Below are 26,553 nucleotides of genomic sequence, written 5' to 3'. Positions count from 1 at the left end.
GAATCATGCATATGCATCCATTAGACATGAAGCACATATGCACTTAACCGGAAGAAAACGGCCTAGGTCAAATATGCATTATACATGAAGAATATTAACATGACAATCATAAAGACATGAAGAATACTAACATAAGCAATATATAAACTGAACGCAACACGAACAACATGCAAGTATACCTCACTAACATAGAAATGCAATGGGCATCCATCTTTTCTAAAATAGAAACTGCATCCTGCTTCTAAGTAAATGAAAGGCCTCAAGGCTTCACGAGAATTCAAATGCTGAAATAACCAAATGAAGATCCTTTCAGAGAGCAGAGAGTAGCTCGCATCCTCAGCCAAGGTTGCTAATAAATTAAGGAGGGCCCGAGCACCACAACAAGGCACACGATAAGTGTTGCCAGGATGCAAATGGAATACTGCCAAATTATTAAAATCTGGAAAAGTACAATTGAACATTGTAAGCCAGGTGCAGGGTAATTATAACTCAGAAACCCCATGAAGCATAAACTCAAAAGAGTCCCCAGAGGTAGAGGAGACCATAACATGTGCATTAATATTAGCTAAAGTACTCATAAATGCATGGTGAATTAAATTCAAATGAGGTCCTCTCACACGAGACCCATAATTGAAGAACAATGTCTATTCATTAGTAAGAAACACAGATAGGGCACCTGTCTCACCCTTTACGCATATTCCCAGACACAAGGCAGCACACAAAGTTAACTACAAAGGCTATCACCCTGGCTCCTGGCCTAGAGATGAGAGATGGTATTTTCTTGAATTGAATACAGACAACCTGTGGACCTCTCTTCCCTTACTCCAGTTTGATGACCTGTCAGTTCTCCAAGGTTGGTCAGGATAAAGCCAACCAATCAAAACCCCTCATGATAAGCCACCCATTATGTATTGCACCAACCAATAAAATATCGTAATAATTATGTATTTTTGTTGTTATCAATTTAGAGGCAATTTTAGAAGGGGCCATCAGTTACAAATTAACCAATTAGAAGTTAACTCATATAGAAAATGTATATAGTCAATTCCCCTCACCAATCCCCTCATCCCATAGGTTTTGTATTTTTATGTTGTCACTCTGACATTGTTTAAATAAGCTCTGAGAGCGGCAACCGTCTTGCATGTATGTTGCTCCAACTTTATTTTGTGTATTAATAAAGCTGGGTTTTGCCTTTCACTTTCACTATTTCTGTTATTCTGTTATTTCTAACGTTTTCTGGCTCCTCCTCTGTGTAATATTGGGGTTGCCCAAGACTGTCTTATCAGGAGTGTGAGAAATCCAAACTTCCCAAAGGTGAACGCCCTGTGTTTCCACGCAGCAAGCTATGACAGCTCTAGTGAATCGATCTTGAACACATGTAGGTAGTGGAGTGTGATCAATCCATACTTCCCAAAGAATAATGGCCTGAGCTTCCACCCAGCAAGCTACAATATCACATGTGAATCTGTCTTGAACACATAGGTAGTGGATTGTGAGAATTCTATACTTTCCAAAGAGGAATGCCCTGAGCCTTCACACAGCAAGTTATGACACCTCTTGTTTATCTCCCTTGAGCTCATGGTGGTAGTAGAGCATGAGAAATCCATACTTCCCGAAGGAGAATACCCTGCGCTTCCACTCTGTAAACTATGACACCTCATGGGAATCACCCTTGAAGACATGTTGGTAGTGGAGTGTCAGAAATCCATACTTCCCAGAGAGGAATGCCCTGAGCCTACACCATGCAAGCTAGGATATCGCTTGTGAATCTATTGTGAAGACATGTAGGAAGTGGAGTGCGAGAATTATGTATTTCTTTATTATTGATAATATTACTATAATTAATTTAAAGCATGACAGGGAAAGCACTATCTTTTTGGCACAAAAACACTTATAGATTTTACCATTGATAACACAGTGGAGGACTCTTGGGTCATTTACAATGGGGTGAGAGAATGTGACTTGAAGACCAGATGTTGCAGGGGAAGGTGGAAATATAAACTAGGGACGAGGACAGGACAGAACGACATAGGAATGAGATGGAGGAGAAAGTGCTAAATTAGGGGTGGTGGGATGACCGAAAAGTGCTGTAGGTTTGCCCATGAAGCATAGGGAGATAGGAAAACAGGGTGATGCAGTAGCATAGTGTGCTAGGAAACAGGTTCTTCAGCAAGAAGGAGAGCTTTGAGGTTGGATGAATATAGTGGCAGAGTTGGTGTGGTACAGAGAGGGAGTAGCAGAGTAGCGGACCGAGGAAAGAGAGAGAGACGAAACAAGAGGGAGCACAGAGGGCGAGTGGTGAGCTGATGTTGATCTAAACAAGCGAGGAGTAGAGTAGGGGGCGGATGAGCAGATAGGCAGGGTTGGGCAAGTCCATGGATATTTTTGAAGATGATGACAATTTTACAATTAGCCATTTGTTTCATGGATAGTCTATCAATCTGGCGACGGGCATAGGAGGTGGTGGTAAAGTGAGAAGGGTAGAAAAGTGGGCAGACTGCAAAGTTAATAACTTTTTCCAGTAGTGAAAATGAATAGTTGGGATGGCTATAGGGGAGAAAAGCACAGTAGTGAGATCTAGAAAGGACTAAGGAGGAGATTATCTGTTTAGCAGTATTGAAAAGAAGAAGATGACTGATTTTTCTGATATTAAGGAGGTTGGGCCTGGCTGCAGTGGCAGATTTGGAGATGAAGAACGATAAGTTGTGTGATGGGTTGAAGATGACACCTAGGTTACAAGCAGAATCAGAGTAAGAAAGGTAGTCAGGAGAGAAGAGAAGAAGAGGAGGAGAGGAAGAGATAGCCTGTTTGGCTGGGAAATAGAGAACTTCACTCTTAGTGAATTTGAGCATAAGGGAGTGAGACACCATCCAATATTTGATAGTGGAGAGACAGTTTTATATTTTTGACAAAAGCTCATCAAAAAAGGAGTGAAAGAAGAAGACAATATGAGTGTCATCTGTGAAGAGCTGATAGGAGAAGGCATAAGAGGAGATTCGGGAAGTACAGCGAGTGAAGAAGAGAAGTGAACCAAGGACAGTCCCTTGAGGAACTCCAACGGTAAGCAGGGTTGTGGGGAGGTAAGGCTGAACTCTCCTGGGTCAAGGTATGAAGCAAACTAAGAGAGGGTTTTATCTCTGATGGCAAGGAGAGATAATGTAGAGAGAAGGTCAGAATGGTTGACAGTATCAAAGCCAGAAGAGAGGTCAAGAAGACTAAGAATAGATGAAAGGCTTGAATGCTGAGAGGAATAAAGTTGCTGACATTGAGGAGAGTTGTCTCTTTAAAATGCAGGGGTCATAAGCCAGATTGAAGAGAATCTTGGAGGTTGTATCAAGGAACTCCATTAGTCGAGTGAATACAACTCACTGTAGGATTTTGGAATAGTGTGGTAGAAGAGAGACTGGCAAAAGTTGGCAGAACAGTTAGGATCGATACCCACTTTCTTAAGGGGCAGTATGACAGTAGCTGTCTTATAGGGTGAGCAAAAGGTGGCATTGTCAAGGGAGGAGTTGAAGAGGGAAGTAAGATGTGTAGCAACACTGGGCGCTTAGTGCTTCACAATGTGCAGGGACACATGAACAGTAAGCCTTCGGGGGCGCATGAACGGTTAGCCTTTAGGAGTAGGGCAAGAATCCCATCAGAGTTGATGGAGGCAAAGGAAGACATAGTAGCCGGAGAGGAGGGTAGGACGGGTGGAGAAAAGAGAGCAAGAGGAGGGGATAGAAGGCCATTAGTGAGGGTATTGTGAATGATAGAAATTTTAGATGCAAAGTAGATAGCAAGATCATTTGCAGAAAGAGTAGAAGAGAAGAAGGTGGGTTTGGGAGGTGAAAGAATAAGTTTAGAGATTTTTGGAGGTGCCTAGGTTGGGAGGATTGAGAAAAAATGAGAGTGAGATAGAATTCACATTTGGTAAATATGTAAGAGGAGGAATAGTTTTGAAGAGCACTGAGGTAGAGATGGAGATCAAAGGAGTGTCTTGACCTTTGCCAAGTGTGAAGTTTTCTCCACATTGTTATTTTCAGGGTATGAATTAGAGGTGTAATGCAGGGCCTTGGAGAGGAGGATTTAGCAGTGAGTGTAGTAAGTGGGTAGTGAGAGGAAAGGGGAGCATAAAGAGCAGTGTTGAAGTTACTGAAGGATTCTTCAGTGGATGGAAAGGTGAGTTCAGCAAAGGAGGAGAGTGGTGAATGTCAGAGATGCAGTCAGGGAGTTTGGAGGAGGGAAACGTGTGCTTAGTAATAGTTGTAGTAGATAGAGAGAGTGAGGAAGAAGCAGCAGTGGAGAGTCAGACAAAGACGATAGAGTGATTAGAGGTTGAAGGAGAAATGAAGATATGAGTGTTGAGCGGATATGAGAATAAGAACAAGGGAGTCTCCATTTCAATGGGTGGGCAGAGAATAGACGGAAGAGAGTGAGTGGTCAAGTAGAAGAGAGTGAACATCATTGGATAGAACAGCTGAGAGGGAGGTGAGGTTGAAGCCACCATTTAAAATGAGGTGGTGATCAGGGGCAAGACAGTCAGTTAGCAGGGAGATATGGTCAAAGAATTGACCTACCGCACCAGGTGGCCGGTAGAAAGAGATAATATGTATGCCATAGGGGCCAGTGATTGTGGAGATAGTGTATTTGAATGAGGGAGAATTAGCAGGAGAAAGGGGAGTAGGAGAGATAGGAAGTTTGGAGAATGAAAACAGTCCTATGCCACCAGCCCTGCCACTGGGTCGGGAAGAGTGAGTGAAGGTGTAGGCAGGTTCATGAAGGGCAGCAAGGGTTGCAGAGGGCGATATCCAGGTTTCAGTAAGGTTAGTGAGGACAAGAGAAGGAGAATGAGAAAGGAAGAAGGCAGAGGTAAAAGAGGTTATATTGTAGACAGACTGTGCATTCCAAAGAGCAATAGAAAGAGAGTGAGATGTAGAAGCATAGTGTTGTTGAGTCTGAGAAAAAGGGAGGTGCTGGGGGAAGATACGAGAAGAGGATGTGTAATTGAAGTTAGGGCTAGAGTAGGTTTTGTAAATATAAAGAGTAGTAGAGCGAGAAGAGAGAAGTAGAAGGGAAAGGAGGAGATAGCACGAAAAGTGCATGGTGAGGGTGCAGCTGAGAAGAAGCAATTAAGGGTACTTACAGACAAGTAGTAGGAAATAGTAAAGCAATGGCTCAAAGGCTAAGAGGCAAAAAGGCTGGTCAATGACTGGTCTTCGCCCTTCAGTGTTCTTCTTTTAACTGGGATGCCCCTAGCTGGATGACCCTAGGGAATTCAGAATGCCCTGCGCTTCCTCCCAGCAAGCTTTGACAACTCTTGTGAATCTCCCTTGAACACTTTAGACAGTGTAGTGTGAGAAGTTGAGACTATACTTCTCAGAGAGACTCAAAGTGGCTCATTATGAGTACGGCGGTGCAGTGAAAATCTGCAGTAATAGAATGGTAACTAGAAGTTAGGCGGTGAAGTGGAGGATTCACCTTCAGCACAAAGCTGGAGGTAAATCTGCCACTTTACAGCAACAAATCGACAATAGCGGTGAAATTAACTTCAAGTGCTAATTCCAACGAAATCACCATGGAGTCCTATGGACTCAAATTAAAATGGGGACTAACAATGACTACCACCACTTGCAATCCAGTGGTAAATCCGCAGGGCCAAGGGGCGGTGACAGTAATTCTTTTTGGCGGTATTCAGGAGGATTTACAGCCGGAATACTGCCAAACTTGTAATGAGGACCAAGGAGACTGCTGAAACCTTCTTGTCTTTACCAGAAAAAGCAAAAGTTATGAACAGGCTTTTAGACATGCACAATACAATAATGCTTTTCTGCCTAAGTATGACAGAAGAGCCCCTGTGAAATTCAGGCAAAACCATCACGCCCCCTCCTTAGTAGAGGGGGATGGGGTTACAGAAAACGAAGGGGAAACAATATCTTGTTCCCTATGAAATTTAGCTAGCTAGCATCTCACACAATTTACAAATTCTTCTTCAAGAGGTAATGGCTGGAATGGATGGAAAGCAGTCTTCACCATCAAACATTTTTATATCAATTGTTTTCTGAGGATTAAAATGATAAGACCTGGGAGGGGAGTGAACTAGCTGTAGACCCAATGGAGGTACCTGGCACATCTAGAGAGAGTGAACATTGCAAAATAAACAATATGTTACCTAGAACATCTCCATATGAAACCCTGGCCTGGAGTTTCTGAAATCTTTGAAGGCAGCCCACTGTGCTTTAAATGAGGGTTACACCAATCCCAGTGTAAACCCATCCAGAAGGTGCTCTAGCGGAGAAGGTAAATACACAGGTAAGTGGACATAGGAATTTCATTTAGAAATAAGATTGACGGGAATCCCAGTGCCTTTTATAAGACTTCAAGGTAGAGGCCATCCTCGATTGTTAGATGGCAAGTCAAGTTTTCTATAGAGACCCTTTATATGAAGGCTCTGCCATTCCGCCTCCACACTAGACATTGCCAAATGTGGGCATAATGGAAGGGATGGGATTCCTGGACTGAAGTTGTGACCAAAGGATGTTCTTCTGGGCCACAATGATCCTCTTCTTTCCAGTTTCTGACCATGAAGGAGGGATTTGGTTTTCAAAGAGAAAGGCAAGCAAGCATCCAACAATCCTGCAGCCAATCCAGATTCAGAGCATCCATTCCTCATTCCAGTGGATTCAGAAATCTTATGCAAAACAGGGGATGCTGGTAGTTGGTCTTCAAAGTCAAAAGACCTCGGAGAAGATGGAGAAACACCAAGAATATCAGAGGAAAAATGTCTGGGGGAAGTTACATCTCCAGGGAAGCTGGATAAACTCTGCCCAGCGACACACCTGGCCCTTGCCCGCTCCCCTAATATAGTCAGCTGTTAGTGATAGCAGGCATTGTTCTGCCCACAAACCTATGGCTTGAGACAATTACTCCACAAATCTCGAAGTGGTATCCCCTGATGGTTCACATACAGAACTGTTATACTGCTGACCCGCAGTATATCCTGTGCCATGATACAATCTCCTGCTTCTTCTGCAGGCTACCTCCCAAACCTTTATTTATTTTGACCTCATTGCTGTACATCTAAAAGCAAACATGTGCATCTCACCACTCTATCCACAGTGTGGCATCAATGCAGAATCCATGAGATGGCACTGTGGGCATAGTGATGTATCAGGCTTATAATAACTTGTAGGTTCTCCTCAACCAGAGCATTGCTATTGTAATTGATTGGACAATCAACTTTGACGAAAGAGAGCAGCACTATGAGGTGCGTATCTCTCCATGAGTTTGCTACCTTTTTTATTTTACAGGTACCATAACCCTAAATTCCTTCTTCTCCATCCAAAATGCTTCTTTTTTACCCAGACACCTGTGTCTCAATTCCACTCTTTGATCTTTCCCTTTTCTACTCCACATTACTGCTCGGATCTCTGTCACATCTACTCCTCTCCCATATGAGGTCTTCTACCTCCTCCACATTCACTTCCGCTTCAATTAATCACTCAAACAACCTCTTCTTCTACTTCATGTTGCTGATCTACTCTCCTCCTCCCCTTTCCACCCTGCTTTTCATATGCTTTCCAACATCCTATTTCATTCTACTCCTCTTCCCTTCCCACACCAAACACACTGTAGTCTACCTCACGTCTCCAACACCTGACTTCCGTTTCCGGGTTTCAACCCTATTGTATACTTTAGCAGGCTGACTAGTGTATTATCCAATCGCTTAGGGGGGTTCCGCAGTCTAGGCACGGGAATCAAGCCATGTGATTGCGTCACTCCATAAGGTACTACACCATCCTTCCCAGCACAGAATTAGAGGACACGATTTTTGATGGCTCTGTTTTTAACGAGTATTTGCCTGTGAGTCGCAGTCTTGGATTTCCTTTTGGGTTGCGCACTGTTGCAGATATACCTCATGCCCTGGAGTTCCTCCTTTCGGCTTTACAGGTACATGTAGTACTTTGTCGCATGTGGGGGCCTTATCGACGTCCAGCAGATTATGCAGAGTGTCCCTGTTGAAACCATTCCGTTATTTTAGCAGCTTGTATTCTGCGGGCACCAGCAGAAGCGCAAACCCGGTTCTCCGCTGCTAGAGGACTCAATCTTTGTTCTTTGCTACAGTTGCTATTTTTCAAAGTATTAACAATAAATGTTCATATGTCAAGACTGGGTACGAATTGAGAATGGTGAACAAAGCGTTCAGGAAAATAGCAAGGGGGTATCAAACACACCAGCAGGGGGTCTTTTGAAGGGCTGGAGTTTCTCTTAATGGAACAGGAAGTGGCACTCTGCACTCATCCGTCCCTGAGTAATGGAGGTATCTTCAGTAGATACTAAGAGTAATTTGTTGGTTCACAACTATAATTCCCTCCTCGCTCTCTGGGTCAGAGCCCTATGAACCTGACCCGTGATCTGTGTGCCAGTTGTGCTTCAGGATCTCGCTCTGGTGTTTCAGTATCCTCTCAGAGCACAGAGGTGGGGGGTGTGGGGTAACTTTGAGCCAATTACGTGATTTTGTGGGGTGCCTGGGGCATCCTCCTGGGACTCCCTCTGGGTCCTGCATCATGGAGGTAACCCAGCCTCATGCATTGGCCTTCATCACAACTATAATGGCCTCCAAATCACATACAATTACAACAAAATAATATTCATGGAAGAGTGGTTCAAAATATCAATGTACAGCTTAAAGAAGGAACAACGACACTAGGTGTTCATGGGAAATACAAATGTAATAAAGAGATTGGTGGAGTTCCTATGAAGGACCGAATAGAACCATGTGTTGCACACACACAAACAAAATCTAATTATTAATATTGAGGTTATAGGCAAAGTTGAACAAAATCAAAGGAAAACAGCACTGTTCATCTAGGTGGGGGACCCCTGGGTCATGTTGACTGAGGAAGGCATCATGTTCGTAGCTGGAGGCATTACAGGGCCACAGTTCACCAGTTCTGTTCCAGGCACTAGTTACCTAGGGTGATTTGAACTGGGTATCCAGCAATTCTTCGAGTTTCTCCTAAGCCATTTACTCTGCGTTCCATGTGTACTGCTGATGCAGCAAGTCGGGTTTTAAGTTCCCACTCTTTAAGTAAGGTTTATGCTGGTTAAATGACTTAAGGACAGTGGAAAGCAGAGGTCTAGCATGTCATTTATTTATTTCTTGTGGTTCTGGTATTCTATTGGTGTTATTGGGATTTTCCTGGCTAATCATCTCCAAAATAAATATATTTAATAACGGGAAGGAAATACATGGAATGAGATCATTGATATAGAAGATTGAGCCCGCACTCCCCGGGGCTCCTCACTTCCCAGTGGTGTGTTCTATCCTCATTTTTAATAGAACATGGGCCCATACTTTTTTGTGCCTGAGAACATTGTATCCTGAGGCTGCTGAGAGAAATCCTGCCCCTTTCAACTGACTCCTCACAGGATGGCTCTAGTCCCCACAGTGGTGACATCCTGGGTGGTTAATTGTAATGCCATGTTTTCAGCTTCCCAAAACAGAGAAGGTAGAAAAGCATGCAACCTGCCTCATCCCTGGCCCGAGATCACACCACCATGCTTTGAGGTCATACAAATGGAAAAAAGGCACTACATAAAGGACTGAGACAATACAATACAATACATACCTTGGGATTTACTTGTTTTCTATTGGTTGCCAACCAACATTCTATGTTTGACCCATGCATCCATTTAAAGGTAGCCCCCTGGCTATATCACCAGCTGTTTAGAGGGCTATGCTTGGCTCCTCATTGTGTTCTGGCACTGAGCAAAGTCTCGATTTACTAGTTATGGGGAGTACTCTCTGTCGCAGAGGCGTAGCCAGGATTGCCTAACAAGTGGGGCCTGCAGCTAATGACATTAACATCTGTAAATGCTCACACAGTGCTACGGAGTGGGCATTTTTGTTTTGGGTGGGTCTTGCTTACTCAGGTTCTACCTACCCTGTCTACGCCTCTGCTCCGGCATGAAAGCTCTTCCAAGTAACAGCTCTCCTCCATGGCATCTGTGATTCGAATTAGACCGTCATACGGTAAAGCTCTGAAGACTCGTCTTTTCCTAACTGACCGGCCAGTGCCACTAATAGCTACTTAGAAAATTGCAACATCCATGTTTATTTTATTTATTTATTTGGATTAATATAGCACACATCTGCCCAGGGGCATCGTGGCGCTGAAAGCAATCTTACTTGTTACAGGCGTACATGGATTAAATACAAATACAGTGCAGAGCATTTATGCATATTTACTTACAGTTGTGCTAATTTAAGTACAGTTGAGTGGGTATAGTAGGATAGGGTGGAGTTAATTAAACAGCGTGGTTTTAAGTACTTTACGGAAGGCGTGGTATGAGTTTTCGTTCCTTAGCGCGGTAGGGAGTGCATTCCAGTTTTTGGGTGCTAAGTGTTGAAAGCTAGACCCACCGGCTTTGCTTCTTTTGAATGTGGGTACATAGATCTGGTTCGTCAAATGTCACCTAGTGGGTCTGCTGGATGAGTTAAGAGTGATTCTTTCAGAAGGATAGGGGGGAGCCTTGTCGGAAAGGCATCTGTGGGTGATGGCCATTAATTTGAATAGTATCCTTTCTTTTATGGGTAGCCAGTGGGCTTCTTTCCTGGCTTGAGAGATGTGCTCCCTTTTAGGGATGCTTAGGGCTGCTCTTAGGGCATTGTTTTGTGTGACTTGCATTTTTTTTAGGTTTTGTGCAGACGTGCCCAGGAAGAGAGCGTTGCAGTAATCCAATTTGGTGCCTACTGTGGCTCTGGCTACGGCCAGGCAGTTTTTTGTGGATAGGAAGGGTTTAACAGCATTGATTACTTTAGTGGTAAGTGCAGCAGAGGAGGCTATGGCATTGACTTGTCGTGTCATGGAGAGAGTAGAGTCAAGGTATACTCCTAACGTTTTGACTGCAGTGGAGACTGTGATGGTGGAGTTGTCTATGTTAAAGGATTTGCACCGCGTTGGGAGTTTGTTTAGAGTTTCTTTGGTGCCAACTAGTAGGATCTCTGTTTTGTCCCCGTTTAGGCAGAGGCCGTTTGCTGCCATCCAGGTTTGGATGGTTGTATAGATCTTGGTTAATGCTGCTGCGTCTTGTTCATAGATCCCTGTGAGAGGGAGCAGGACTTGCATGTTGTCAGCATAATTTGTGTAGGTTATGTGACGACGGTCCTGGTCATTGAACAGTGGGAGGGTGAAGATGTTGTATAAGGTGGGGGCAGTGGAGGACCCTTGTGGGACGCCACAATGGATAGTGGTAGGGGTAGCGCTCGCCGAGTCAGAAAAGACCTTCATGAGTCGATCCTCGAGGAATGATTTGACCCAGGAGATGGCTTCTGGCGAGAAGTGGGCTTCATTTTTGAGTTGCGTGCCTAGAATATCGTGATTGACCAGGTCAAAGGCGGCAGATAGGTCTAGCAAGAGCAGGAGTGCAGGTTTGCCTTTGTCCATGATGTCATTTAGTTGCATTTTGAGATCTAGTAGGGCCGATTCGGTCCCATGTCCCGGGCGGAAACCCAATTGGCTTTTTCCTAATATGCGATTTTCTTCCAAGTATTGCTGTATTTGTGTGTATGCAACTTTGTCGAGGATCTTAAGCAGGAAGGGAATGGTTGTGATGGGTCTATAGTTGTTGGCTTTCTCAGGATCTAGAGTGGGTTTTTTGAGAAGAGGGCGCACCCAGGCTTCTTTTAGGTTGGTCGGGACTGAGTTTGTGTTGAAGGATGCATTGATGAAGGTTTTAAGAAATGGGGCTAGTGTTTCTACGCAGTCTTTCTCTAGCTTGGCGGGGCAGGCTTCGCCTTTGCAATTAGAGGGTTTGATTCTGTTAACGATATTGACTACCTCTTTTTCAAAGACTTCTCTAAATTTGAATGGAGTAATGGGATTTGTCTTTTTATTCTCAGTCATAGTTTCCGTATGGGAAGCTAATAAGATGTGCTAAGTGAGATTTGTGTGATGGTCTAGGATTTTTGCGTGGAGGAGTTCAATTTTGTTTATGAGGGCGCATTGTATGGTGTTACACCAGGCTTGGTCCTTAACAATCTCTTGAGACTTGGTGGCCGGCGTGGATAGTTCCTTGAAGATGGCATTGTGGCATTGTGTGGCCAAGGTATATGTAAAATATATAGGGGAATTAGAGGAGAAAAGCATAGTGAGGGGAAAAAAACTAAACTCGTAGAGTTAAGAGAGAGGAAAAAGTAAGTACAAGAACTGCCTGCCATCAAACTGGAATTCGTGAGTAAATAGAGACTGATGCGGCTATGGAAGGGTAGGGAGAGCATACATTAATTAGGAGAAATAGCCTAGACTAGATAGGGCATTAGAAACTGCTAAACAGTGATAGATGGGGGCAAAGAGAGAGCAAAATGCTTCTAAGCACTCACTGCCGAGGAGAAAGGAGCATAACATAGATACTCAGACACAGCAGATAAAATGAGGATAGAGAGGGATAGACAAAGGGAAATTGTGAGGATAACAGGGCAGCAGCTTTGATGAAATCACATTTTCCAGCACAGTAATTCTGAAGGTTCCCTCAGTGGCCAAAGAACAGGCTATAACTTAATGTTATTTCTCCTGGTGCAGATTTAATGATTGGACATATTCTGTTTCAAGTCAAAATGTATGACGTGGCCACTATTTTAGTTTGAGCTATTAGGTGGCATAAAGAGCAACGCATCACCTATAAGGCGAAACCACAAGGAGAAATGGCACATTAGGAGGTATGAAAAGCTTGTAGTTATTGTTTGGTTATTTACCCACCCATTGACTGCCCATGGCCATGGTAATCCTTATGGCCATTCCCACCCACTTACTGCCCCTTCCCATGGAAAACACATCCTCCTGCGATTTGTTTAAACTAGCTTTATGTCGCCTTACCATCAAACTTTGTGTTCGAAGTGCTTGCCAGTGGTTTCTAAAGCAATCTTCTGAGAGGTAATGGCTTAATTGTAGCTTTAAACGTTCTACTGGTGTAATAAAAAGTCCTTAACCAGATTTGCCTTCAGCCACTCGATTTATAAGCTCTAAGCTGTCCTTCACTGAAGTCCTGTTAAAAACAAACATTGGAAAAACAATCGTTTTGACTTATGTATAAGTATTTGGCATTTGCCATGCACTGCAATTCTTGACTATGGCGTGGTCCCAAAGGGGCTGGGGGCAGCAAAGCTTAACATGGGGGAGGCGTCAAGCTCCCCCCTAAACTGCCTTCTCTGCAGGGAGAAGGCACAGGAAGTAGGGGGTTATCAGGACGGCGATCCCTGAGTAAGGGGAAATAGGGCAATACATGGTTCTGGGGTCGGAAGGGAAGGAATGCTCCTTCCTGGATTGGCGGGCAAAGGGTTCGTTGCACCTATGTACATGACATCAGAGGCCCCTTTGTGGCCTCTATATGTAGGGTCTGCGCAAGGGGAGTGATCTTTTTACACGCTTGATTCCCCTGCAGCAGGAACAACTCTGTACATGGTACAAGAACAGCAGTGTGCATGGTGCAGAAAAATAAAATCAAGGCGCAGGAAGCTTACAGAGAACATCTTGGAGCATGGTGCAGAATAAAATCAAGGCAGAGGAAACAGACGGCTGCAGGGGCTGCCCGCCCAGGTGCCACTGCTGTGTGCATTTTGCAGCAGGTCATTCGAGGTGGAGCGTGGCATGCAGCAGCTGAGGTGTGCCCTTCCTCTGGGAGTCCTAAGAAGAGGAGCGTGTCCCCACTTGAGTCGGTGCAGTCGGAGATCAGCCCAGGATATGGTGAGCTGGTGCAGTCAGCAAGTAGGTCCCGAAGTCGTGCAGCGAGATGGGGCAGCCATTCATAAGAAGCTACCAAGGGAATGTGGGCGGCCCCAATGCGGGAAAATCGGAGCCCACGCGAAAGCTGTGTTACTGCGGAGCGGTAAGCAAGTGACTGAAGAATTTGCATAAGGAAGGGATGCTGGGGCTAGAGAAAAGGACCCTCAAACGTTGGTAGGAGTGGTAGCCATTTTGGAAGGAAAAATGAAGGCCTAGTATGGACAACGCAATTGTGTAGGTGAGTGAAGTGCACAGTTAATGCAAACGCAGTACCAAGGGCACAGTGCACATAATTGGGACATCGCTGAGGCCACAGCAGTGAGACGAAAACAGCACATAGCAGGCAGCAACACGCCAGGTGGTATGGGGAACCAGCAGAAGGAGGCAAGCATGGAGGCATTATTGAGGAGCAGTGAAAGCCTCGCCAGTAAGTCCCACCCCATTCTGCCTATATGTTGGCGCTAGGAGTTGCGACATGCATAACGTCAGTGATGGTGCCAATTCCACTGAAAGAATTCGAGAAAAGGTCTTCCATTGAGAAAACCTTATATGATGTACCCCCGTAGAGATGACAATCTCTTTTAGGAAATCCCAGAAGGAATATGAAGATAGGAGAAAAGGATGTTGGTGATGTCACAAGAAAGGAGCGTGACGCACTGAGAAGAATGGTCAAAGAAGAAGATGCATGGACCGTATAGAATCTGATGACAAAGTAAAGAATCGAGTAAACGTTCATATTAGGAATGAGGATTGTACGTGTGAAGAGCACTGCAGAAAATGCAAGCTGTTTTATAACTGTACAGATGCAGCAATGCAAGTAGACTAAGTGATCTTAAAGTCTAGCTATACGTAGTGAATAGACTGCAGCCGGTGTCACCATTATATAGAATTCTGGACATCAGTTTTGCATATTTAGTAAGGTCAGACCCTTGAAGAAAGAAGGATCGGGGGCTTTGTTGCAGCAAGAAAACTGTTGAAGATCGAGGAAAGGCCGGGAATAGCTGTCTGACCTCGTGTCAAATGATGGAGTGGCCAAAAACCGGTTATCTATCCTTGAAGAACAAGTGAACATGAGAAACTGAATCAGCCCTTGTTAAAGTGCAAGAAAGAACACCATGGGTGCCAAGTTTATTATTTCAAGACAATGAAATGCTGCAAAACAGGCCAAAATATGGTCTCCTGTCACGTGAGTCAAGGATGGAAATAGGAGTTGGGTGTACAGACCACAACTGCGATAAGAGTGTGCCTATACTCCCTTTAATTCTCAGGAGAAGTGACACTTTCTAAGGACAAGTTCAAAGACAATCTGAATGGCAGACAGCATGAGTGATGGGAGATGTTGGGCTAAATGGGTGGAGAGACACAGTCAAGTTCACCAACTGGCACCTGGGGTACCATCTTACGTGCTGCTAGTGAGATGAATATTCCAGAAGGGTACAGGCGTGCCGACCAATTATAGAAGGCCATGTAACGAAGGGCCTTATAGTTTGATAGCCAATGGTGTACTGTGTATCTAATAACTAATGGAGATGACTTGCACTAGGGGTGGGCATAAATTGTCCACTTGACTGTAAAGACCCAATCACAACCCAATCCCTTAAACAAAGTATACTTAGATGTTCCCCTAAAGCCAACAACTCCCTGTAGGTTTTCTTAGTTTGGCAGATAGTATGACATCATGTATGACACATTCTTAGTACTTAAGTGTGTTTTTTATGCAAAATGATTGAGAGCACGGTCGAACGTCTGTTAATGTCCATTGTAACTCCCTGTTTTAGACAACTGAAAATAAAACAGTCGGAGGAGACATTTTGGCAACTTCCTGAGTTCATCTGGGTATTTGGTGTAGGTTATTCTGCATCCCAATCCTTGTATGACGTGTAACTGATTTAAAAGGACCCCCATGGGTTCAGCATTGTGCTCTTCTTTGTCGCAGTGGTTTAAAAAATAATAATAATAAAAGTCTTTGGGCAACAACAGTTGGCTTCAAACTCAGGAGCACAAGGGGCATGCCGACACATTGACATCAGCAGTAGAGGCACCCACACCCCCAATCCATTCACAAGAAGAGAAGAAAGGAAAACAGAAATTGAAAAGCTGAAAGCAAGGAGGAAGAGGGCACGAAAAGTGAGGCTGCTGTGTGCCAATTGAAAAGATGAAATCAGAAAGGAAGAGGGCACGAAGACTGAGTCTGTGGGCCCTGAGATAGCAGGCGGGCTAAATGACAAGGAATATGGACCTGTTGAGGAGGATCAGAGCGGCCGCAAAAGAAAGGGGCGTTGACTGTCTGATTGATGAAGCCACAGTGAAGGAAGAGTTGGTTCACAAGAACATGTTGTTGTTATAAGATACAGAAGCAGAGGATTCCATTCCAGACACGCAGCCGCAGCGGGCAGAAAAAGAAAAAGTGGGTCCATTGACAAGTGGGTGGTCGCAGCCCAAGTCGAAGAAGTGTGAGTGCATGGGAAAGTATTCAGAGGCACAAGACAGACTAGATGCAGCACCAAAAAGAAAGAGCACAGAAGAAGGAAACAACCCCCCAGCATCCATGAGACCTCAAAGAGTGAGGAAGTCATCTGTGAAGGTACAGAAACTAATAGTGAGGGATAAAAGCGGAAGCAGAGGCAGCAGAGGAGCACAAGATGGAAGAAGCCTCTGGTGGCCTCAACGGCAGCGGCTGAGCATGACGCATTGGGTTAGAGGATTGAAAAAATTGTTGAATTGCAAGTTGAAAGAGCACTGCAAGGATTGCACAAAAAGTTGTGCGTTGATAATGTTAATTCCCACAGGGGCAACTATGGCTTGCAGGCAGGGACAAGTGTAGAAGGCAATGCTAACATAGCACAGAGTGAAAAAAGGAGGGTTACTATGGGGGATGACCCAGGAGCAATGGGGGAGGGCACAAGAGAATAAGACAAAGAGGCGGCAAGTAGTCATCCTCAGGAAAGGAACATAGCTGCCGCAGTAGTTTAGACCATGGAAGAACAGACACAGGTGTTCCTCTACCTGTAGGCTTCCCAGGAGAAGCTCGGGGGCTTGATAAGAGGGGCAACCAAGTGGAAGACAGGCAGGGGAGAAGCTGGCTTCAGCAGCCGGGGTCAGAAGGGACCCAGGGCACACACCCATGGCCACAAGAGCAGCATGCCTAGCATGGCAGGTAACTACAGAAATTGAAGAGAAAATATGGAACAATGTGTTTATTGATATGTTTAAAATGCTACAGCTGGAGCAGGTCGGGTTGGACATAGTAAAAGAGGCCAAGAAGGAGGATGATATGAGGGAAGGAAAGAAGAGAGTGAGAAAAGCGAGGAGCTTTATGAATTGTCTGTACGCTTTCAGGAGGCACACTTCTGTAATGGTAGTAAAATACCAATGTGATGCTGCTGCATTCATGATGCGTACAAAACATATGTGGGTGATGCATGGCTCACGTATGATGAAGGATTCATGCTAAAAATCCAAATGTATTCCAGCATGAATTGGGATGACGAGGATGTGTCAGGGTACATACACAAAATTATATCCAGTAAAGGCCACAAGGACAATTCAGGTGGGAACAGCAGCCATTCAGGAACAGTACCCGAGTTGGAGGGGCCGGAGTGGTGAAAGAGGAAGGGAACTGCACTTGTGGAGCCAACTGCAAGTTTAGGTATGCATGAAGAAAATGCGGTGGAGACCATGCGGCAGCACGCAGCAGGAATAAGGTGAAGCAGGTCCCGAAACAAAGGGCGTAGACTTAGCAAAAGGGACGAGGGATCTAGTTGGATAGGAACAGCCCCAGCCCTGATCAAGCTTGAGACACTGTGGCCACTTCTTAACACATATCACAAGAGAATAGCGGCCGAGACACTCTTAAAACTTTTTTGAATGGGTTCAAGATACCAAGCCAGAATGTCTTCAGGTGGGTTGGTCCCTAGAAACCTGAAATCAACAGTCATTAAACCAGAGATAGTGGAACTAAAGATTCAAGAAGAGATAAAGCTAGGCAAGATAGAGGGGCCATTTGAGGCAGCCCTGTTTGAGGAATTTGTGGTGTCTGCCCTAGAGGTGGTTTCAAAGAAGGAAGAAGGGCAATTCAGATTTATTCATCATCGCTCATAACCTAAGGAAACATCTGTAAACAGTGGGCTAGATCCAGAGCAGTGTTCAGTGGAGTATACATCTTTTGAAGAGGCACTTGACCTGGTGAAGGAAGCGAGCATAGGAACTCCGTTGGAGGAAGTGGACACAGAGTTTACATTCCGACTATGGCCAGTTCATCCATAGATCTTCAGGTTGCTAGGGCTGCAGTTCCAAGACAAGCTCACCATCGACAAACGCATGCCTATTGGCTGCGCAATCTCGTTCCACTACTTTTCGGATCTTCAAGTGAGGGGCTCACCTGTGGTTTTCGCTGTGAGGAGGTTGCAGGAGATGGGGTCCTTTGTGACTTTTGCCTAGTTCTGGAATCTTGTAGATAGGGGTGAGCCTCTCCTGAAGCCCCCCTGCCTGTTCCAGTAACGTACTGGCAGAATAACCCCTGGAGAGATCGCCAGGTGAATTTCAGGAAAAACCGTTTGCCAAAGCAAAAAAACCTGATGTTTCTCTTTGAGTGAATCCAAGGCTGGTGTAGAGCGCACAGAATCCAGACCGAGGTTGAAGGATGGAGTGAAGCAGGACAGGCTTCATGGAAATATGAGGAAAGTCCAAATATAAAGGGTTAAAAATAAACAAAGAAAGCCAAAAGGACAATGAGACACAGAAAATGTCCAGAGGAGTACTTCAAGGGATAAGGAACAAAAGAGAGGAGCACAAACAGTAACACAGAAGTCCAAGAGGAGGTAGATCAGGGTGAACGAAGAAGGCGGAGGAACAGCAGGTAAATTGGAGCCAAGCTGAGACCAGGGAATACGAATAGCGCCACTGAGCTATTGGTAGAAGCAAACGGGGAGGGAGGCAAAAAGGCAGGGTCCAGGACAGTAGTGGAAGGAATCACAAATAATTAGATTACCAAGGCAGAAGCGCTGAGCTAGAATTCCAATCCTAGTGTTGAGACACAAGGAAGCAGTCTTTGCGGTTTGTTTGTGCCGAAAACTGGAAGTGGAAGTGACATTGTTGCCGCCTTTGGGAAACTAGACCGCTGCATGGAACTCTGCGTAAGCTGGTTGGTAGAATTGAGGGAATGCCGTGGACGTGGAGAGAATCGCTCCTTAGGCAAAAGGGTCCAAGGGCTTCTGATCTTGACACAACTTCGAGCTATTCAGCACCTTCATTGAGTGGGCAGTGAGCAGGAGATATGCAGGGGCGAAATAGGCAACCTACCTGGACATCTTTCTGTTTGTGGGGAAGGAAGGTGAAGAATGATGCGAGGCAGCACTAAGTGCATTTAAGCAATTGGCATATCAGCTTAGTGTCCCACTGGCCAAAGATAAAATGGTCAGGCGAACAACAAACCTGACATTCATCAGTATTGAAATCCACACAATAAAGGCTCTCTGCAGGCTACCCGCAGATCAGGTAGAGCAATTTCAGAAGGATGTGTGTAGGACATGAGTAAGAAAGAGAAATCAGAGTTAGCAGAGCCGCAGAAGCTTATGTGGCAACTTAACTGTGTAGGGAGGGTCTTCGCAGCTGGCATGGTGTTTACGAGAAGGCTTGCCCGAAAGAGTGTAGGGTTGGTACAGGCGCATCACCATGTGCGCTTGGGGATGGGAGTGAAGAGAGACCTCCGGCTCTCAGAAAGTTTTCCGGAATCCTCAAATGGGGTGTCAATATGAGGGAATCATGGCAATGTAGCGAGGAGGTAGAGCTTTTCATAATTGCTTCTGGAGGCATGGGATTTGGAGCGTTTTTGGCAGGAAGCTGGTCCACGAGCACATGGCCAGGGGCAAGGAAGGACCTGAAGCTTACAGGGAACATATTATTCCTGGACCTGTTTCCCATTGTGGTTATTTTTCCATTTGGTAGGAGAGATTGGCCAATAAAAAGATCATGCTTTGGGGCGATAACCAAGCAGTAGGGCAGGTGGTGCATAACGGCACAGCAAATTGCCTGATTGTGCTTGCCGTGCTGCGTTCCTTGACTCCTACCTGGCTGAGACTGAACACAGAGATTAGGGTGAGGCATATTCCAGGTGTACAGAACAGCTTCACTGATGCTTTGTCTCGTTTGCAGTGACAGAGATTCAGGTAGCTTGCACCAGGGTCAGAAGAGAGATGTCAGTCATGCCGAAGTGGGTCTGAGGGATAGCAAGAATGTTCTAGGGACATTCCTGCAGAATTCATTGGCCCCAGGTACGTTGCAGTGTTACAAGGGTCATTTCGATAACTCTCTGGCTATAATGAAGCCCACTGGAATAATTAATGAGCAAGACATTGAAAAATTCATAACAGAGACCTGCAAGGCAAACAAGAGAAGGGCATGGCGGCAACAACCTTAGCAGCTGTGGCATTCTTCAGCAGGACAAGAGGAGTCAGGAACCCCACAAAAAGCGAGGTTATTAAGGTAGCCATGAAAGGCTGGGGAAGGCTGGAAGGCAGGTCGCCAGATCACAGGTGCTCCATTACATCCCATGATCTGGCAGGAATGATGATCAAGATCACACTTGTATGCGAAGATGAATACAAGATGAAACTCTTCAGAGCAGCATTTGGCTTAGCATTTTTTGGGGCCTTTAGGGATAGCGAGCTGGCTGCTGTAAACAAGGCAGGTGATGGCAAAGAGGCCTGAGGGAGACCGACATGGAATTGCAAGAACAGGAGGTGGGCATATTATTGAGAAGGTCTAAGACGGATAAGGCAGTTAAAGGGCAACGTGTCCGGCTGCGCTGTGTATGAGATAGCAGCTTTTGCACAGTGTGTTTGCTAAGTATATTTCTGGTCGTTAGACCTATGGGCACTGGGAAGCTGGTGATACAACAATGTTTCAGTTCCGGGCAGTGATGGGCATGGTGTTGAGAAGAGTGAGTAGGGACCAATAGCACTACGGCACCCACTCATTTAGAATAAGGAAAGCAACCACGTCAGCAGAAAGAGAGGCAAGCATCCAGAGGATTAAGGATATTGGGCAATGGAGATTGGGGGCCTATAGAAATCACATTAGGGCTGAAAAGATGTAGTGCACGCCAATGATGGATATATATATATACATATTTTTCGCCTCCTGTTATCGAGGACGCCACATGTAATAGAAAGGTAGAATGGGTGATTGGTCACTCATTCATAGTGAGAGTAGGGGAATGGGCAAACGTCAGGAGAATTGGAAGAAAGAGGGCCTTGAGAAAGACTGATAATCAATGGTTTGGTAAGGAAGGCATGAGATGGGATTAACTGGAGAGAACAATGGGGAGATTGGCTAAGGAGGAAGCTCCCCCTGGCATAGTAATAATTACTCTAGGTGGGAAGGACTTGTCCCAGCTGGGCAGAGGGCAACAGCTGAACGAAATGCGCTGCACACTGTGGGCATTGTGCAAGGACCTGGGGGATTGTGGGTTGATTTGATCTGAGATGATTCCTAGGTTTACTTGGAAAGGGGCTAATTCAAACTCAGCAGTGGAGAAGTCGAAGAAGAAATTGAACATCTTAATGGCCAAATCTTGCATGGGGGCTGGTTTTTCAACAATTAGGCTCGGGCTGATTAACCTATTAGTGCCAAGGTATTATGAGAAGGATGGGGTTCACTTGTCAGACATTGGTTGGGATCTCCTTTTGTTGAACTTGGAAGATGACCTAAGAGGGCAAAGCTATGAGTAACACACAATTTTTGTATTGATGGGGCGGCAAAGGGGCAAACACTCGTTTTTGCTGTGGTGGTAACTCAGGTGATCGAGCACTGCCAAAACTAACCTCCTGATGGAGGGAAAAGAGGACCAAGAGAAAATTGCACCCTGCTCACCTAGCACAGCCAAAGCCGGCAAAGGTAAAAAAGGAGGTGCACCCCCCGTGGTCATCAGCTTCTAGCCTCGGCTGGTGGAAAGGAAAGCATAACGGTGCACCCCGCAGCCCATCAGTGGCAGCTGCCAATGTGTTTCCCCCATAGCAGGAGGTTCGGGGAGTGAGACCTAAGTATGCTGGAAAGAGAATGGATAACGAGAAAAAGATAGCTGAATATGAAGAAAGATATACAAAGAAAAAGGGGGGGCAGATGAGGAAGAAGAATAAACAAAAATGCCGATCGTCTGGGGTTATTAAAGATATTAATGTATTGGTCTGAGTTCATGGCGTGAAATATGTAAGAATAAACAGCGGCCTTGCTGTGCCACTATATGGAGAGCTGGTCTGGCTTCAGTTATTTAGCCAAAGCGTGCTACAGTGGGATTGTATATACCTTGCAGGGTGGGGGTGAACAGTACCCGACTGCCTATGTTAGCCTATGGCTCAGCCCTAAAGGGGCTGAGGGCACCAAATATTAACATGGCGAGCCCCCAGTCCAGTCCCGCCTTCTCCTACAGGGAAGTCACAGGAAGTAGGGGGTCATCAGAATGGTGACTCCTTCAGGAAGCGGAAATAGGGCAGTACATGGGTGCTGCAATTATATGCCTAGGTACTTGCAACATTTTGCTGATGATGCCATTGATGGCCAGTTAATTCCATTATGGCAGTGCCTGGCTGCCTTTCCCATGCTCACACAAAAGCTAAAACTGTTGGCATTGCCAATACCTGTTTTGGCTGTGCTGGCTCTGGTTCTACTGGGCAAAACCAACAATATTGGACAGACCCTGCAGAACTGCATTGTTTCATGAGCTCCCCTTCCGATTGGTCTCCAAAAACCTATGGCTTCTTGGCCAATATATTTTGAAACGTGATGCAACCCGCCCTGTTTGACCCCAATTGGTCAATCATTTCCTGACTGAGGGACCATTTCGCTTGCTTGTTGCTTGGGGCAGTTTTCACAACCCTTCAAATTTGACTGAAATGAGGTCAGTGGGCGAAAAAGACTATTGCTCGAAAATGTCCGTGGCATTTTGGAACGCGGATCTGGCACTGCTCCAGGAGAGTATGTAAAGTTATGCTGCAGGGATGCTGTTTTTCTGTAAACCGTGGATCTTTGACCTTTTCCACGCTCCAATACCATGTCTTCAGCGGCATCGCGGCGGCCGCCCCAGGAGGAGCCTGAAACATGGGCTGTCACTTTTCCTCACAGCACTCAGTCGGGCTTCAGCTCTTTCAGTCATCGCTCTGTGCGTCAATAACCCAAGGCAAGCACATTCACAAGAGGCGCTGAAGGTGCACAAAGGCCCTGCAGCCGCAGCTATCGCCTCTTTCCGCTAACAGGGCAGTCATGCTGAGGATTAGCAAGGCGAGAGGCGGCTGGCCTGGAAGCTGCAGGGAAAGATTGAGGGATAAGTGAACCGAAGTGCTGTGCTGACGGCCGCTCTTTGCACTTAAATACCTAAGGGACCTTGTGGCTCAATGGTCAGGGTGTGCCTCTGACAGAAAGATGGCCGCCACAGACCAATGTATGTTGGTTCACTCGGCTAATCGGACCCCTTAGAATCAGAGAATCACTCTCTGCTGCTCCAGGAAGGATACAAGTAGCCCTGACTTCATAGCATTGCATGACTTTGGGGGGGTTAAAAGTCTGGGGGTGAGACAATCACAGCAACCCTTATCTGCATCCGCAGATAACCAAGAGCTGCTGGCAGAGCCCGATACTTACAGGGGTAATGAGTTAGGGGACCATTCTGAGCAGGGGTCTTACATACATAAACCCACCCTAATTTAAGACTTTGCTTAGTTATTCCTACGGAAACGTCAAAAAAGACTGAGTTTATAATCTCGAATGGGATATTTGGCCGAAAATTCCGAACGGCCGAAAAGTTCGACCAAATTCCCCATTCGGTGGCAAGGGCTGCGGGAGAGTCCCCGCACACCTGTTCACTATGCTGTGAATGGGGCTTATGGGGGTGTCCCCCGCAGCCGATCCCATAAAAAGTAAAAAAATAAAATGTAAAAAAAGGAAAGGACCCTGCAGCTCTGGTTCCCGATCACAGGAAGTCAGCGGCACCCAACGAAGTGTGCCGCCGTAATGTAAGTAGGTGAGTGGAGGTGGGGGCAAAGTTTTAAGTGTTCACAGGAGAAAAGTCCGAAAATTATTTTTGGAAAAATAACTTTGGGTCTTTTCTCCCTCGAACATTTCCACCACAGGCTTCCAACCCCAATTCATTCATGCTGTAGAGCTGGGTGTTTGTATATTACGGGCAGCACTGGTTAGTAGGCCGGCTCTTGACAGATTTGAGATCTGGCATCAGCTGTCTGGCCCCATCTCGACCCGGCCTGTCTCAGCCCTGACAAGCCTTTACCGAGCCCTCCAGCTTCGCCGAGGTAAGCTGGAGGCTCGGTCATCTAATTTGCTCTGTGCTACATTTCCCAGTCATTCGAGCGTTTCCAGGTCTATTTGCTCTGCCTGTTTTTTTTTTCTTCTGGTCTGAAAGGGACACCACAGGAATCAATAGGCCATGACTATCACTGGGATGGGATCCACCCAGAGGCGCACTGATCGTGGGAGCATAGTGGTGGCAAGCTGCCCCCACAAGGCTCTTTTGAGAGCCTCACTAGGACATTTGTCAGTGGGACACCTCTCCTGTTTGGCACCTCGCGGGAAAGGTGTCCCGCTGGCAGGACAATGTGTGCTGAGCAATTCGTGCTCAGCCGCTCATTGTCCTGCCGGGGTACCTTACCCTTTCTCTACGGGAGAGGTGTCCTGCTGCCAGGACAATGTCCCAAGGCACTCCGGGCAGCAGAGGGGCTCTCACATTGCTCTGTGTTAACAGAGCATTTGATTGTGAGCCATTAGGCACTGATGGGAGGAGGAGGGGTATCTATTAGCCGGGACATTTCTCCCTTTAGGAATGGAAATGGGAGGGAGTGATCAAAAGTGGGAAGGGTGCATAAAACTGGATGCTTTATGAAATAATGACTATGGCTTTAAAACCCAAGGAGGATTTGTTAGGCACAAATTAATCTGCATGATGATATTGTCACTTTGCATGCAGGATGGGGAGAGTAAAACTAAAGCCATACTCTTATTGCTCATATTTATATGAGAATGTATATAGTGTGTAGTTAGTTTACTCTGAAAGACTAGTTTATTATGTAATATGGTTTGCTTCCAAGGCATTGCTATAAATAAAGTATTATTTAAGCACATTAAATGCAAAGCAAAACCTTAATAAATAACTTTATCAACTAAACCTGGGAAGATGTGCTCAGTTGCTTACATTTTCCACACCCAGTTTCACCATTTAACAAAAATGTGTGATCCTGGGCAAATCATTTAATCACACTGTGTCTTATCTGCAGCTCTCTAAGTGATTCCCTTCATACCTTATGTTAATATATCATGCTGTTATTTTTAAAAAGCCTAATGAGTCTAGAGTCGCTCCATATCTAATAATAGTGCAATTTATGTATTTTTCACCACAAAGTTATTTTCCACTTGGCTTGCTTATGGCAACTTATTCTAAAGTCACTTTCATTGTGCCTCCAAGTATCAAAGACTGATGATGCTCCTTGCGATGTCCCTTTCTGTGATGTCACTTCTGTTGGGGCAATCCATATGCAAATTAAGAGGTTTGCATGTATTTTGCACTAGAGCTCCTAGACAGAGCTCTAACAGATTAGTTTCCCACATCTGCAATTATACTGTCTGCAGTTTTATTGTTTTTGTTATGTGTTAAAATGCCATCTGCCACTAATGTTACCAAAAAAGTAGATTGCGGCGGGGACAAGGGTGGGCTCAAATGAGACCATATGGAATTGCATGCACCGCATTTGGGGGGAAAAGTAGCAGGACCTTTTTTGTAGCTTGCCCCCCTCCCGCCCCACTCTTGCAATGCTGGATACTCCCCTGGGTCCATCACTGTTAAAAACAGGCTTTCTACATGCTGGGCACAGTATTGTTTTCCAAATGTGCATCTTACGCTTTCAAAGGTAAAAAAAAGTAATTTCCAAACTCAAAAATGCCGCCTAAACTTGCATTCGCTAGTTTTCTTTGAAATGTGTTTCTTTTTTTTTTGACTACCACACAAATACACTGGGCCTCATTGCGAGTATGGAGGTCGCCATGCTGCTAAAAGCGGCATGGCTACCCCCGTACCGGGTATCAGGTCCGGATCCCGCAAAAGGGGACTTACTGGGTCATTCCGAGGGAGGGACCCAGACCCGGTACATCCCCATTCCCATTTGAGCCCCCATAGGGCTCAATGGGAATGGAGAGGATGCTAACAACGGGCCCGTTAATCACAGGCCCGCTGTTAGCATCCTGGTCAGCTAGCAGGCCCCTCTAAGGACGCCTGGTCTGACCAGGCTTTCCTTAGCGGGACTCGCTGCAGACCTCGTAATAGGGCGGCCCTAATTAACAGTGCTGGTCCCTTACCAGCACCGTTCATTCCGTGGCCGCCTGGGTCGTAAATGAGAGCCACTGTCTTTTTTGTTCCGCTTTGTTTGTGTTTCACCACAGGTTAATTATGAAGATGTTATATGCTTGTCAAACTGCTTGATCACACATAAAATCTTTTGTGGTGACAGCAGTTACTTCTATTATTTTTTTTTTTTAATAAATGCATTGTGCATTTGGTTATACAAGAATACAACCTTAAGCACACAAATTCAAAAACAGATACTTTACATTTTATTGTTTTTTTGTTATAGTTGAATTAAATCATCTTTTCAATGCAAAACTTTACAGTTAAAACAATCAAATTTAAAACAGAAAAGAAACAAGGTATGTCACAGTTAGTATACAATCAAAACGATGAAAAACCAGATGAGAAGATTAGTGAAACAAACATAATATAATAATTGCTCAA

Source organism: Ambystoma mexicanum, chromosome 3q (genome assembly GCF_040938575.1).
Source record: "Ambystoma mexicanum isolate Mex_15411 chromosome 3q, UKY_AmexF1_1, whole genome shotgun sequence".
Taxonomy (NCBI): domain Eukaryota; kingdom Metazoa; phylum Chordata; class Amphibia; order Caudata; family Ambystomatidae; genus Ambystoma; species Ambystoma mexicanum.
The sequence above is the reverse complement of the archived record's forward strand: the minus strand, read 5'-3'. Positions refer to the sequence as shown.